At 35.8% G+C, this 12707-nt stretch overlaps 1 long non-coding RNA gene across 1 annotated transcript; it reads right to left on the reverse strand.

The window, feature by feature from the left end:
* Window positions 1-10498: 10498 nt before the first annotated feature.
* LOC146914434 (uncharacterized) lies at window positions 10499-12305 on the reverse strand. The gene is made up of 2 exons (XR_015016752.1): window positions 12041-12305; window positions 10499-10754 (listed from the first exon to the last, which is right to left on the reverse strand). It is a non-coding gene; the product is annotated as an uncharacterized LOC146914434 (long non-coding RNA).
* Between the last annotated feature and the right edge of the window lie 402 nt (window positions 12306-12707).

Genomic DNA, 12707 nt, shown 5'->3' on the forward strand with positions numbered 1-12707 from the left:
ATTTCATGCTTCTTCCTCTGTAGTCATATTCAGGGACCATTCGTGAAGTAGATACTGAATCTTCTCGTTGCGAGCTTGATGATGCCATTTGATGATTGACGAAGACTTGAAGAAGATGAAGATTTTAGGGTTCTAAGGTTGAGAGAATGCGCTTACTTCGCAAGAGGTTTGAGAGCAAATGTGTTTGTTGTGAGTGAGTAGTGTGTGAATTGACAAAGTGTTAAAAGTAAAACGATTGCAATTCAAAAGAGACAAACAAACATAACATTAATGACAAAATTGGGGGCGCGTGAAAAGTACTTTCAAAGCTTTTAAATCATCATTGCCCTTTTAGTTATACACCAACACATACAGGCCACGTAAGAAGTTCACAGAGTAACTACCAAGTTAGTGGGCCAAAAGTTACTTTTTAAAAGGTAACTTCCAACGTTTCCACTAATTCAACTATTCAGAAGCAATAAATCCAGCTTCTGGACTTCAGATGCTGACGTCATCATCAGAAGCGAGTTTTCCTCAGAACCTCAATAAAGAGCTTCTGATGGACTACTGCTTCTGAACTAACTTCAGAACCTAAAATCCTATTCAGGAGCAAGCAAGCATTTAATCAGATACAAAGTGCATGTTCAAATTTTTCTTTATAAAATCAAATCTTTCAACAGTTAAAGGCTTAGTAAATATATCAGCCCATTGATTTTCAGTATCAATGAATTGTATATCTAAAATTCCTTTTTGAACATAATCTCTGATAAAATGGTGTTTGATTTCAATGTGCTTCGCTCTTGAATGCAAAATTGGATTTTTAGACAAACAAATAGCAGCAGTATTATCACAATAAATGGGAATACTGTTAGCAGTTATCTGATAATCTTCCAACTGATGTTTCATCCAAAGTAGTTGTGTACAACAACTTGCAGCTGAAATGTATTCTGCTTCTGCTGTAGACATAGCAATAGTTGTTTGTCTTTTGCTAGCCCAGGATATAAGATTATCACCCAGAAATTGACAATTGCCACTGGTTGACTTTCTTTCAATCCTATCACCAGCATAATCAGCATCACAGAATCCAATTAGCTTATAATCTAAGGATTTCCTATAAAGGAGTCCAAGATTGGTTGTTCCTTTCAAATACCTGAAGATTCTCTTGACAGCAGTCATATGAGATTCTCTAGGATCTGATTGGAATCTTGCACACAAGCATACACTGAATAAAATATCTGGCCTAGATGCAGTGAGGTATAACAAAGAACCAATCATACCTCTATACAGCTTCTGATCTACTTTAGTTCCTTCATCTTCTTTGCTCAGGTTGCACGTAGGATGCATTGGAGTGTTCATCACTTTACAATCTTCAAGTTTGAACTTCTTCAGAAGCTCCTTTGTGTACTTTGATTGATGAACATAGACTCCATCTTTGCATTGATTGATTTGAATGCCAAGGAAGAACTTCAGCTCTCCCATCATGCTCATTTCAAATTCATCCTGCATTAACTCAGAAAATTCCTTGCAAAGAGATGCATTAGTAGAACCAAATATTATATCATCAACATATATTTGCACAACAAGAATATCTTTCCCAAGGGTCCTTCTGAAGAGTGTAGTGTCAACCTGTCCTCTCTTAAAATCATTTTTGATTAAGAAATTACTTAGTCTATCATACCAAGCTCTGGGAGCTTGTTTCAAGCCATATAGTGATTTCTTCAATTTAAAAACATGGTCAGGATATTTAATATCCTCAAATCCAGGAGGTTGCTTAACATACACTTCTTCTTCTATGACACCATTGAGAAATGCACTCTTGACATCCATCTGATATAATATTATGCCATGATTAACTGCATAGGAAAGAAGTAACCTGATTGCTTCCAATCTTGCAACTGGAGCAAACGTTTCAGTGTAATCAATGCCTTCTTGTTGACTATACCCTTGTGCAACAAGTCTGGCTTTGTTTCTTGTTACTTCACCTTGCTCATTCAGCTTGTTTCTGAATACCCATTTTGTTCCAATAATGTTCTTGTGCTGAGGTTTGGGTACCAGATCCCACACATCATTTCTTTGAAATTGATTCAACTCTTCTTGCATAGCTAGGATCCATCCATCATCTGAAAGTGCTTCATCAACTGTTGTAGGTTCAATCATTGAGATTAGTCCAATCATTGACTCTTCTTGTCTGAAATGTGATCTTGTTCTTCTTGGACTATCTTTGTTTCCAATGATTAGCTCTTCAGGATGTGAAGACTTGTGTTTGAATGTGTTTCTGGGAGGATCTTCTTGATGTGAGTCATCTTGTGCTTCATCAGAAGCAGCTTCATCTTGTGCTTCTGATGTGGGTTCAGCTTCTGGACTATCTTCAGACTCAGCTATCTGATCAGGTTCTGGAGTAGCTTCAGGAACCTGTATCTCTGCAAAACTTTCACCTTGCTTTGAAGTTTTATCTTCAAGCTCTTTGTCATCAAATTTAACGTGCATAGATTCTTCAACACAGAGTGTTTCTGAATTATACACCCTGTATGCCTTTGACCTTTCAGAGTAACCTAAAAAGATTCCTCTTTGGGCCTTGGCATCAAATTTCTTTAGGTAGAGCTTGTTGTTCAGAATGTAACATGTACATCCAAATTGATGAAAGTAAGAGATATTGGGTTTTCTTCCTTTAAAGAGTTCATATGCTGTTTTCTCCAAAATAGGTCTAATATAGATCCTGTTTTGAACATAGCATGCTGTATTCACTGCTTCTGCCCAAAAATGTTTTGGTAAATTGTTTTCATGAATCATGGTTCTGGCCATTTCTTGTAAAGTTCTATTCTTTCTCTTTACAACCCCATTTTGTTGTGGTGTTCTAGGAGAAGAGAATTCATGGAAAATTCCATGTTTTTCACAAAAAGCTTCAAATGGCTCATTTTCAAATTCTCCACCATGATCACTTCTGATTTTCAAAATTTTTGATTCTTTTTCAGATTGAATTTGAGTGCAGAAGCTACTGAATACATCACACGCAACATCTTTACTCTTTATGAATTTCACCCAAGTCCATCTGCTGTAATCATCAACAATGACTAATCCATATCTACTTCCATATAAGGATGCAGTACTTACTGGTCCAAATAAATCAATATGGAGTAATTCTAAAGGTCTTGAGGTTGAAACAATATCTTTTGTTTTAAAAGATGATTTCACAATTTTCCCTCTCTGACATGCACCACAGAGTGCATCTGAATAATAGTCAATGTCTGGTAGCCCTTTCACAAGTTGTAACTTACTAAGCTTAGAGATTAACCTCCAGTTAGCATGTCCCAACCTTCTGTGCCACATCCATTTCTTATCATTCACTGATAGTAGGCACATCACCTTCTGATCAGCCAGTTCAGAAAAATTGATTTTATAGACATTGTCAACTCTCTTTCCTTTGAACACAATGGATTTGTCTTCCTTGTTGATTACTGTACAGTTGGGTTTTTCAAAAAGCACATCATAACCATTATCACAAAATTGACTAATGCTCAAAAGGTTATGTTCAAGACCATCTACCAACCATACATTATTAATTGAGGTAGAGGAGTTACCAATAGTTCCTGTACCTATGATCTTGCCTAACTGGTTGCCTCCAAATTTCACATTTCCTCCCTCTTTCATTGTTAGGCTGAGGAACATGGACTTGTCTCCTGTCATGTGTCTTGAGCAACCACTGTCTAGGTACCATGATCTTTGCTTTGGCACTGCTCTTAGACATACCTGCATCATTGACATTTTTAGATTTAGGTACCCATTGTTCTATGGGTCCTGGAAGGTTAGTACTTAAGGCTTTACTCTTCACTTCTTGTACCTTGTGCTGTGAGTTGGGTTGCTTCTGATTAACCATCACCTTAGGTTTTGGTACTTCAGAAGCAGTAACTGTCTTCTTCTGAAACTTAGACTTCAGAACCCCAGATTTTGGTTTCACCAGACTCTGAGGAATAGGTTCTGATCTTTTCAGGATCCTAACCTTTGAAGTTTTGGAATCAGATTTGATCATAGCCTTTGACTTAGAGTTCTTTGGCTTTGAAGTAATCTTAGCCTTAGAACTAGAAGCTTCAGGTTCTGATTGAACAACAGTTTCCAACTCAGCCCCTTCTGGTACAAAGAATGTTTTCAGACCTTCCTTGATGCATTCACAACAAGACTTTAGATTGGTTTTCTCCAGTTTCACTTCTGGAAAACCAATTCCTCTGCCATTGTTCTTGTAAATGCTATAAATCATAGAAGCCACTCTGCTTCTGTCAATGCCAGATATAATAAAATCTTCAAGAGCAATTTCATGGTTACTTAAAGGTTTTTCATTACACTTTTCTTGTAGCTTCTGACATAAGAACCTGAGCTGATCTTCATATGTTTTACACATGAAGTCAAAGCCCCTAAGTCCTTGTTCAGAAGCTTTCAGATCCAATAAAGTTGATTTTTGCTGTTGTACCAAATCAGCATATTTTTCTTTTAAATCCTTCAACTCATTGGTTCTTACTTCAAAATGTGTAAGAAGTTCTTTAAGTGACTCAACAAGTTCATCTCTGGGAATTTTGGAATATACCTCGTTTTCATCTTCTGAGTCTGAATCTGACCCAGCTTCTGAAGTTGCTGTTGCTACCAACCCAACAGCTACCTTTGCATCTTCATCAGCTTCCTCTTTATCAGATCCAGATTCACTACCCAAATCATCCCAGGTTGCCATTAAACTCTGCTTAATCTGCTTCTTGAATTTGCTTGGTTTGAATGTAGACCTCTTTGACTTGTCCTTTGACTTTTCTCTTTGAAGATCAGGGCATTCAGCAATGAAGTGACCTGGCTTCTTACAGTTGAAGCATCCCTTCTGATCTTCTTTCCTTGAGCTTCTGGAGTTACCCCTTCTGGAGAGAAACTTTCTGTTCTTCTTGGCCAGATATTGAAGTCTGTTTGAGAGCATGGCCATTTCTGCAGCATCTGGTTCAGAGTCTGAACTTGACTGTTCTTCCTCTTCAGATTCAACCACTTTGAGAGCTTTTGATGACTTGCCTTTGGATGGAAGAGCTATTGATTTACTCTTCTTAGTAGACTCATGTTCATTAAGACTTAACTCATGAACTTTGAGAGAACTAACAAGATCTTCGACACTTAAAGTGTTTAAATCTTTAGCTTCCTCAATGGCAGTCACTTTTGGTCTCCATCTGGCAGGTAAGCTTCTGAGTATCTTGCTTACATGATCAGAAGCAACATAGCTCTTCTTTAGAATCTGTAGACCAGAAACTAAGGTTTGAAACCTTGAGTACATCTCCTCAATAGTTTCATCATCCTTCATTTTGAATAACTCATACTGATGTACAAGCAGGAGAGCCTTTGCTTCTTTGACCTTCTTGCTCCCTTCATAATTTGAACAGAGAGAAGCAAACATAGCTTTAGCAGTGGATTTGTCACTCATCTTCATGTATTCTGCTTTGGGTATGGCAGTGACAAGAGCTCCTCTGATAATATGATGCTTCTTGTAAAGTTTCCTCAGTTCTGGAGTATGTTTCTTTCTATCCACAGCAACTCCTTCTTCATCAAGGACTAAATCACCAACACCATCTTCCAGAATATCCCATAATTCTTCATCTAGGCTCATGATGTAACTGTAAAAGTTGGTCTTCCACCAAGAGAACTCTTCAGCATCTCCATTGAACTTTGGAACTTTTCCAATACTGGTTTTCTTACTATCACTATAATCATGTGAGACATGTTTATAGCTAGTATCACCAGGACCAGTAGGAGTAGGAGTAGACATGTTTTTCTCAGATCTTTGACTGTTGCACGGTTAAGTGTTACACAACAGACCAAGGCTCTAGATACCAATTGAAGGTGAGAAAAACACAAGAAGGGGGGTTGAATTGTGTTTTAGAAAAATTCTTCGTTTCTCCTAAAAACTGAACACACTGATCAGAAGCTAAGCGAGACAGCTTCTGAAGTGATAATCAGAATCTAAATGCAGCGGAAAAAAACAGAGAGAGAGAGAAGAAGAACGACACAAAGCAATTATACTGGTTCCTTCCACAATCCGGAAGTAGTCCAGTCCCCCTTGCACTTCCAAGGAGATTTCACTATGAGTAATATCTGATTACAAATGCTCAAGCACACAAGCAAGAGACTTCCAATGCTCAAGCACACAAGCAAGAGACTTCCTTTGCTCAAGAACACAATCAAGAGACTTCCTGCTCAAGCACAACTGCAAGAGACTTCCTAACTAAACAAAATTACACAGAAAATTGTTTAAGGTTGAACACTTGATATACAATCAGAGGTGCTCACAATACAAATCAGATACAGACTCAATGGACTTAAGAATTTCTAAGATATGACTTTGAGACACAGAAATTCTAAGTGAATGCAGAACAATTTCAGCAGAGGTTTGGTACTTGTGAAAATCTTGTGAGTCTTTCGTTCAGCGTTCTTGCATTACCAATTCTCTAGGTCTTCACTCCTTTATATAGAGGTGTGAGAGAGACGTTGTGAAATTGCCAGCACACCAAAGAGTCGTTGTTGAAGCTTGATCTTTCACCAATAATCTTTTGCCTGATTTGGCTGTTGTCCTATGAAGAACAAATTTGAAATCCATTCCTTATCCAAAGGAACATCTATGCAGGCGAAACCGTATTCTGGAGCTGTTTTCTTGTCCTGTAGCGCGGACACAAAACAGAGTAGTGGAGAACGTGGTTGTACAATTCGTACAAAGTACAATGTCAACGCTTTTGTCCAAATTGCAAACACACGCCTTCAAACACCTTTGAAATGACCGTTGCAAACTCCACTAATCCTTTGTTTGTGTTTTCGAATCCAATAGACAGCTTTTGCATTGATAATTCTTCAATTCTTGATTCTTTGCAAATCCAGTTGATATTCAGCTTCTGGTGAAATGGCTTCTGATGAGGCAGCTTCTGATGATGCAGCTTCTGATGATATGACTTCTGCAGCTTCTGATGACGCAGCTTCTGATGATGTGGCTTCTGGACCTCTTGTCTTCAGAAGCACTATTCTTCAGGAGCAGCTTACTTCAGGAGCGCTATTTCTTCAGGAGCAGCTTGACTTCAGGAGCGCTTTTTCTCTTCAGTAGCAAGTTGCCTTCAGGAGCGTCCAAGCTTCAAATTTTTGTTGTTTCCATAGCTCTTTATTTGCTCATTCAGAACCAATGATGATGTAACTTTATAATTATGGTCCTGTACACTTGAACAAATATTAGCTAGTCCAATTTACAATTTTTAATACCTTGTTATCATCAAAACCCTTTAAGGTTCATTGTTAAACACATTTTGTTCCAACACAATAACACCGCACCAAGACGACTACACAAGCAACATAGTATTTAGATCACTAAATAAGGTAAAACAACAAATAAAAAATCAGATGGATGTGGAAACTACTTATTTATATTTAAAGAGGAAAAAAATACAGATGGAAGATTCTAGGTCAAAAAAGGAACGATAACCATCAAGAAAGAGCGTAACTCTCTATAATATTGGGACATGCTCAATAAAATTTCTTTTAAAAAAAGATTTGTCTACATATTTTGGGGTAGGCTCAATATAACTTCTTTCAAAAAATGATTTGTTTGCATGTAAAAGAATGGAATCATATATTATTAAATATTGATTTACTTTTGACCGTAAAAAAAAAATATTGATTTACTTTTGAGTATTAAATAATAATTAATTTTGTGGAATCGTAATATTGACTAAATATTTTTTAAATAATAATCAATAATAACAAAGCGAAGAAAATGACCCCTAAAAAAATGAAGAAAATGTTGTGATGATTTTATTTTTAATTTTTAATATACTTTGACTATTTTATTTGATTACATTGGAAATCATAACTTATTAATCCACCAATTTTCTATGGTTGCTTTCATTGAGTAAGATGATTTATAGATAAAGCAGAAGATATACTAAGTAAAAACATCTCATTGTTATGAGTATGGATTGGAAGGGGATCAAAACTTGGCTTTTCATTTTGAATAGCTCTGTCACAATTATCAGCTCCAATACTAGCAGTTTGTGCATCATTTCTTGAACTTTGAGGATTCGTATCCAACTTACTCAATGCACTTTCAAATATTGCAATAGTACTTTTTAAGAATTCATTTGCACATTTTTTGAGAGCTTGATCATTGGGAAATTGTTTTGCCTTTCCCACAAGATAGTCTTGAAAAGATTTTGCCTCAAATATTGCCAAATCCAAGATGTATTTTGAGAGGTCATGATAATTTGTGGCTCCAACTATTTTGTAGTCACCTTTCAAAAGATCCAAGCATTCTTGAGAATATTTCCGGGCATCCCTGCATACCTCTTCATACAACTTGAGACCTAATGTTGGAACAACAGCATAAGATATGAGGCATAAGCAAATGATAAACAATGATGATAACTTGGTGGGTTTCATTTTTCTGATGATATTGATGAATATGGGAGCCTCAAGTTAATTTTGTATGTTGACAAGACCAACAATCAAGTGTATATTGTATGTTGACAAGACCAACAATCAAGTGTATATATAGTTAGCTCATATATTTGTTTACTTTTTTTTGGTCAAAAAGAAAATATTATTATCATTATTAATTAAAATGAAATAATTGTTCCTTTTACAACCACTCTTGAGGGGATTTGAAATTTTGAAATATTATTACACATGACATATCAAAATAATCATTGTGTTTGATATCTTTTTCAACAATGAAATACATTAATTTTATATCATTTAAAATATTGTAAAAATATTCCTTCATTAAACCATTTGACTACTTTATTGACTCCACTTTAAACCATTTGACTCCACATCTTTTTTGCCAAAAAGTCAATCAATTTTTATTTATTGGTGCAGCTATATTTTAACCAAAAGTTATTAAACCTAGAAGGTTTAGGACCCCAAAGTTGAGAAAAATAACTGAGAACAAGAGGACAGTGATCAAACACATCTCAATTCAAAGCTGATGGTTGGATTAGGTAAATGTACCAAATCGTTTACCAAGTAATACATTGATAAGTAGAGTATCATATCAACAGGGATTGTCCTATCTTCCAAATAAGTCGCGATACTTATTTTAAGTTGACGATGTAAAATAAAAGAGATAAGGGTTAGGGATTGCAGTTTTTATCTATTTGCAACAGATCAAGTTACCTGTTTTTGATTGCAGAAAAGGAAAAATCGTTTAGGACTCTTTGAATCCCCCAATTTACTTTGTTGGATATTAAATAACATTCATGTCACGTTTAGTTATCTTAAGTAGACTATACAAGTGATGCGGGCGTTGAGACGTTCTAACCTAGTCAGTTGTCAAGCTGCACATGCTGATTGCACGATGATCCTTACGTGCAGGGTATATACTATCTCGGTTGATCTAGGTTTATCCCTCCGATGGCTAACTGCACTTGTTGATCGCACGGTGATCCTTACGTGCGGGGTCTTGCTAATTCAAAAGTAATTGAAACATAGACTTAAATTAGCATTTCTAAATTTCTAAAGGTATGATGGTCACGCTAAGGTTATACGTGCGCTACGATATAAGGTTATTGGTCCTATAGGATCCCGCCACCTTCGTAAGGATTATTAGTATGGTGATTGGCCAATGTTCCCAAAGGTTTTCCATCTATGAATCTTAAAATACTCATAGCGCACTTTACTTCTCCCCTAGATAGTCCTACAAACGGGCAGCCCTATCAACGTCTACCTTACCTAGAGGTTGAGGACAATGGTCTTACTAGGTTTATTCCCCCTCGTGCTTGTTTCCCTAATTATTAAACTAGTTACATCCTAGGTTCGGTAGATTTTACTCAATACTAGTAATGTCACTTCCTAAGTACTTACTACTAGTGTCAACTCACTTTCAGTGTCTTTCGTCTAGTTTACTAATCACTTACTTACTAGACAAATAGTTAATAGTAAAAGGATATAAATATCAAAATATAATCATCGAGATAGTAATAACAATATTAAGCTCTTTCACGACCTAAATACCTAATCTAGAGTTGCACTTCACCAGAATAAATAAATCCTAAATAAAACTTAATAGCAAACATAAAATAAACTAAACTAAAATAAAACAAAATTAAATTAAATTAAATAATTATCCAACAAAATAAACAGAGTTTCATCTTAGAACCCTAACCTATAGATATCTAGTTACACATGATAACTAATACATAAATACAAAAAGATAAAAACATACCCTAAAAACATACCCTAAATATAGGGAAAGTTTCCACCTAACTTGGGCTAAAAACATGGGCTTCTAGGGGCGAAAAAGTAACAAAAAGCGACTTTTTCCGCAACTCTTATGCGCCTGGCGCATGTGTCTAAGACATTCATGTGCCATGCGCCTAGATCCATGTGCCTTGCGCATTAGTGCATCACTTTCCATGCGTCAGGTGTAACATCCCGATTTCCCAACATATAAATAATACATAAAAATCAAAGTATTCAACTTAAACAGGATGTCACACTTCTTTAAAAGATAAACAGAATAAAATTACTATTTATTTAAACATCTTTTATCAATAATTCAAATTACATCGCAGCGAAAAAAACATTTCATTATTCAACAAAATGACACTACGGCCTCAACATAAACAACTTCTTAAAAATTCCATTTCAATGGTTCATTAACATAATTCATAGTAATACGTAACAAATGGAAAACAATGTAAATATCCCCATCCCGTTACGTATCAGAGCGACCCTAAGACGACGCGTGAGAGAGTCAACTCACATCAGCAACTAATCCTGGTTATCTGCACGTTACCCACGTAGAGGCAACATTCAAACATAAGGGGTGAGATTCACATTCAATAATAATAAGCATATAATTCATCAACATAATTTAACTACATAAACAACAAAAATTAAACAATGTTAATGCTTCTCATAATTTCTCAATAACAACTCATTAATTATTTCAACAACTTGACGACACGACGACAACACCGACAACTCGACATCAACGACAATGCAACGACAACAACATCAACTTGACAATGCACTATGCATGTGGTACCAATCAGGGCATCAAGCCCCCAACTTATAGAGCATAGGCTCTCAACTTATAGAGCATAGACTCTCAACATGGTATGAATGATCAAGCATTCAACAGGGCATCAAGCCCTCAACTTTATATGAATGATTATACATTCAACAGGGCATCAAGCCCCCAACTTTAATGATTATGCATGGACTCAGCAACAAATGCAACAACAACCAACAACTTCAACGACATCGACAACAACTTACAACTTTAACGACATTGACAACAACAACGACAACGATAACAACAACGACTTCGCATCATAATATCATAATTCATCAATCAAAGATATTCACGTCAAACCAAGTTAGATTCATCACAACATAGGTTAAATACTCCAGAACACCTTAATTGAACTCATAGTACACAAGCCTTGAATTTTGGAGACAATCCATGAGTTTTGGTTTAACTTAGAAATAGTTATGCTGAATTTTCATAAAGTTTTACTAAGACCCACTTGGAGTATTTTCATCATAACTCAAAATCTAGAAATCATTTTTGAGCCAAACCAAGACCATTGTAAAGCTAACACAATTATCTAAAACTTTCATGTTTACACCGAAGGTCAATTCAAAACAGAAAAGTGTGAAAAAGACGCAAGAACGCAAAACAGGGGATGCTGTCACTATGCAGCTCGCCCCAGCAAGTGAATCACTCGCCGTGGCGAGTAGACGCACAGGAAGCACCTCCCGCTCGCCTCCAACTCGCTTCCAACTTGCCATGGCGAGTTGTGACAATTCTGCTTCGGGAAAAACTCATTTTTCTCCCCAAAATCCCAATTTTCATCAACCCAAATCCCAAAATTGATAGAAAACTCTACCTATGATTATTCTACAACCTGAACATCAATTATACACCAATTCAATGGATTTTCTACTCTATTAACAACCAATTACGACTTCAAAACCTAATTCCCAAATTCACAAACAACAACATGCTAAATTCAATTTCAGAATTATACAACCTAAAATTAGAGAAAGTTAATCCCACCCTTACCTTAGATTGGTTGATTATAAGGTTCTACAAGCTTTCTCTTCTCTGACTCTTCTCTTCTCTTGGTTCCTCCCTTTTCTCCCAAAAACTTGTTTTACGTGAAAAACTCTCTGACTCTTAGTTTTTCCTATTCTTATTTCCTTAACCAATTCTCTTAATTCTACTTAATTCCACTAAACTCCTCTAAATTCTAATTCAGCCCTTCAAGTCTAATTATTCTATTTTTAATCATATTCTACTAAATAATAAAATAAAGCCATTTAACAAAATAACAACATACCTGATAAAAGACAGAAAGGGTTGTAATTTTAGTTTTGTATTTTTTGTGAATGTTGGATAAAATATGATAATAAAAAGTGAAGAATGATGGAAATAGACAGAAATGGTAACCAAACAAATTCCCAATCCAAGGAAGATGTTTAATTTGGTAGAGGATCGCAACAAGAAACGTGGTTTCTTGATAAGATCAATGCATTGTTCAATCCAGAACCAAAAAGAAGCAAAGCTTCCAAATTCACATAAAGTGACTTTTTTTTTTTATCAAAATTCTCTATCTTTACATATCATTTTCGTGCTCTATTTATAGGAGCTTATTACATGATGATTTTGACTCTAAAACTCTTAGAAAATGAAAGGAAATGCAGCCACTAATTACAATAATGTTTTGGTG

This window comes from Medicago sativa, chromosome 6 (genome assembly GCF_051527215.1).
Source record: "Medicago sativa cultivar Bolivia chromosome 6, Bolivia_mono, whole genome shotgun sequence".
Classification (NCBI taxonomy): domain Eukaryota; kingdom Viridiplantae; phylum Streptophyta; class Magnoliopsida; order Fabales; family Fabaceae; genus Medicago; species Medicago sativa.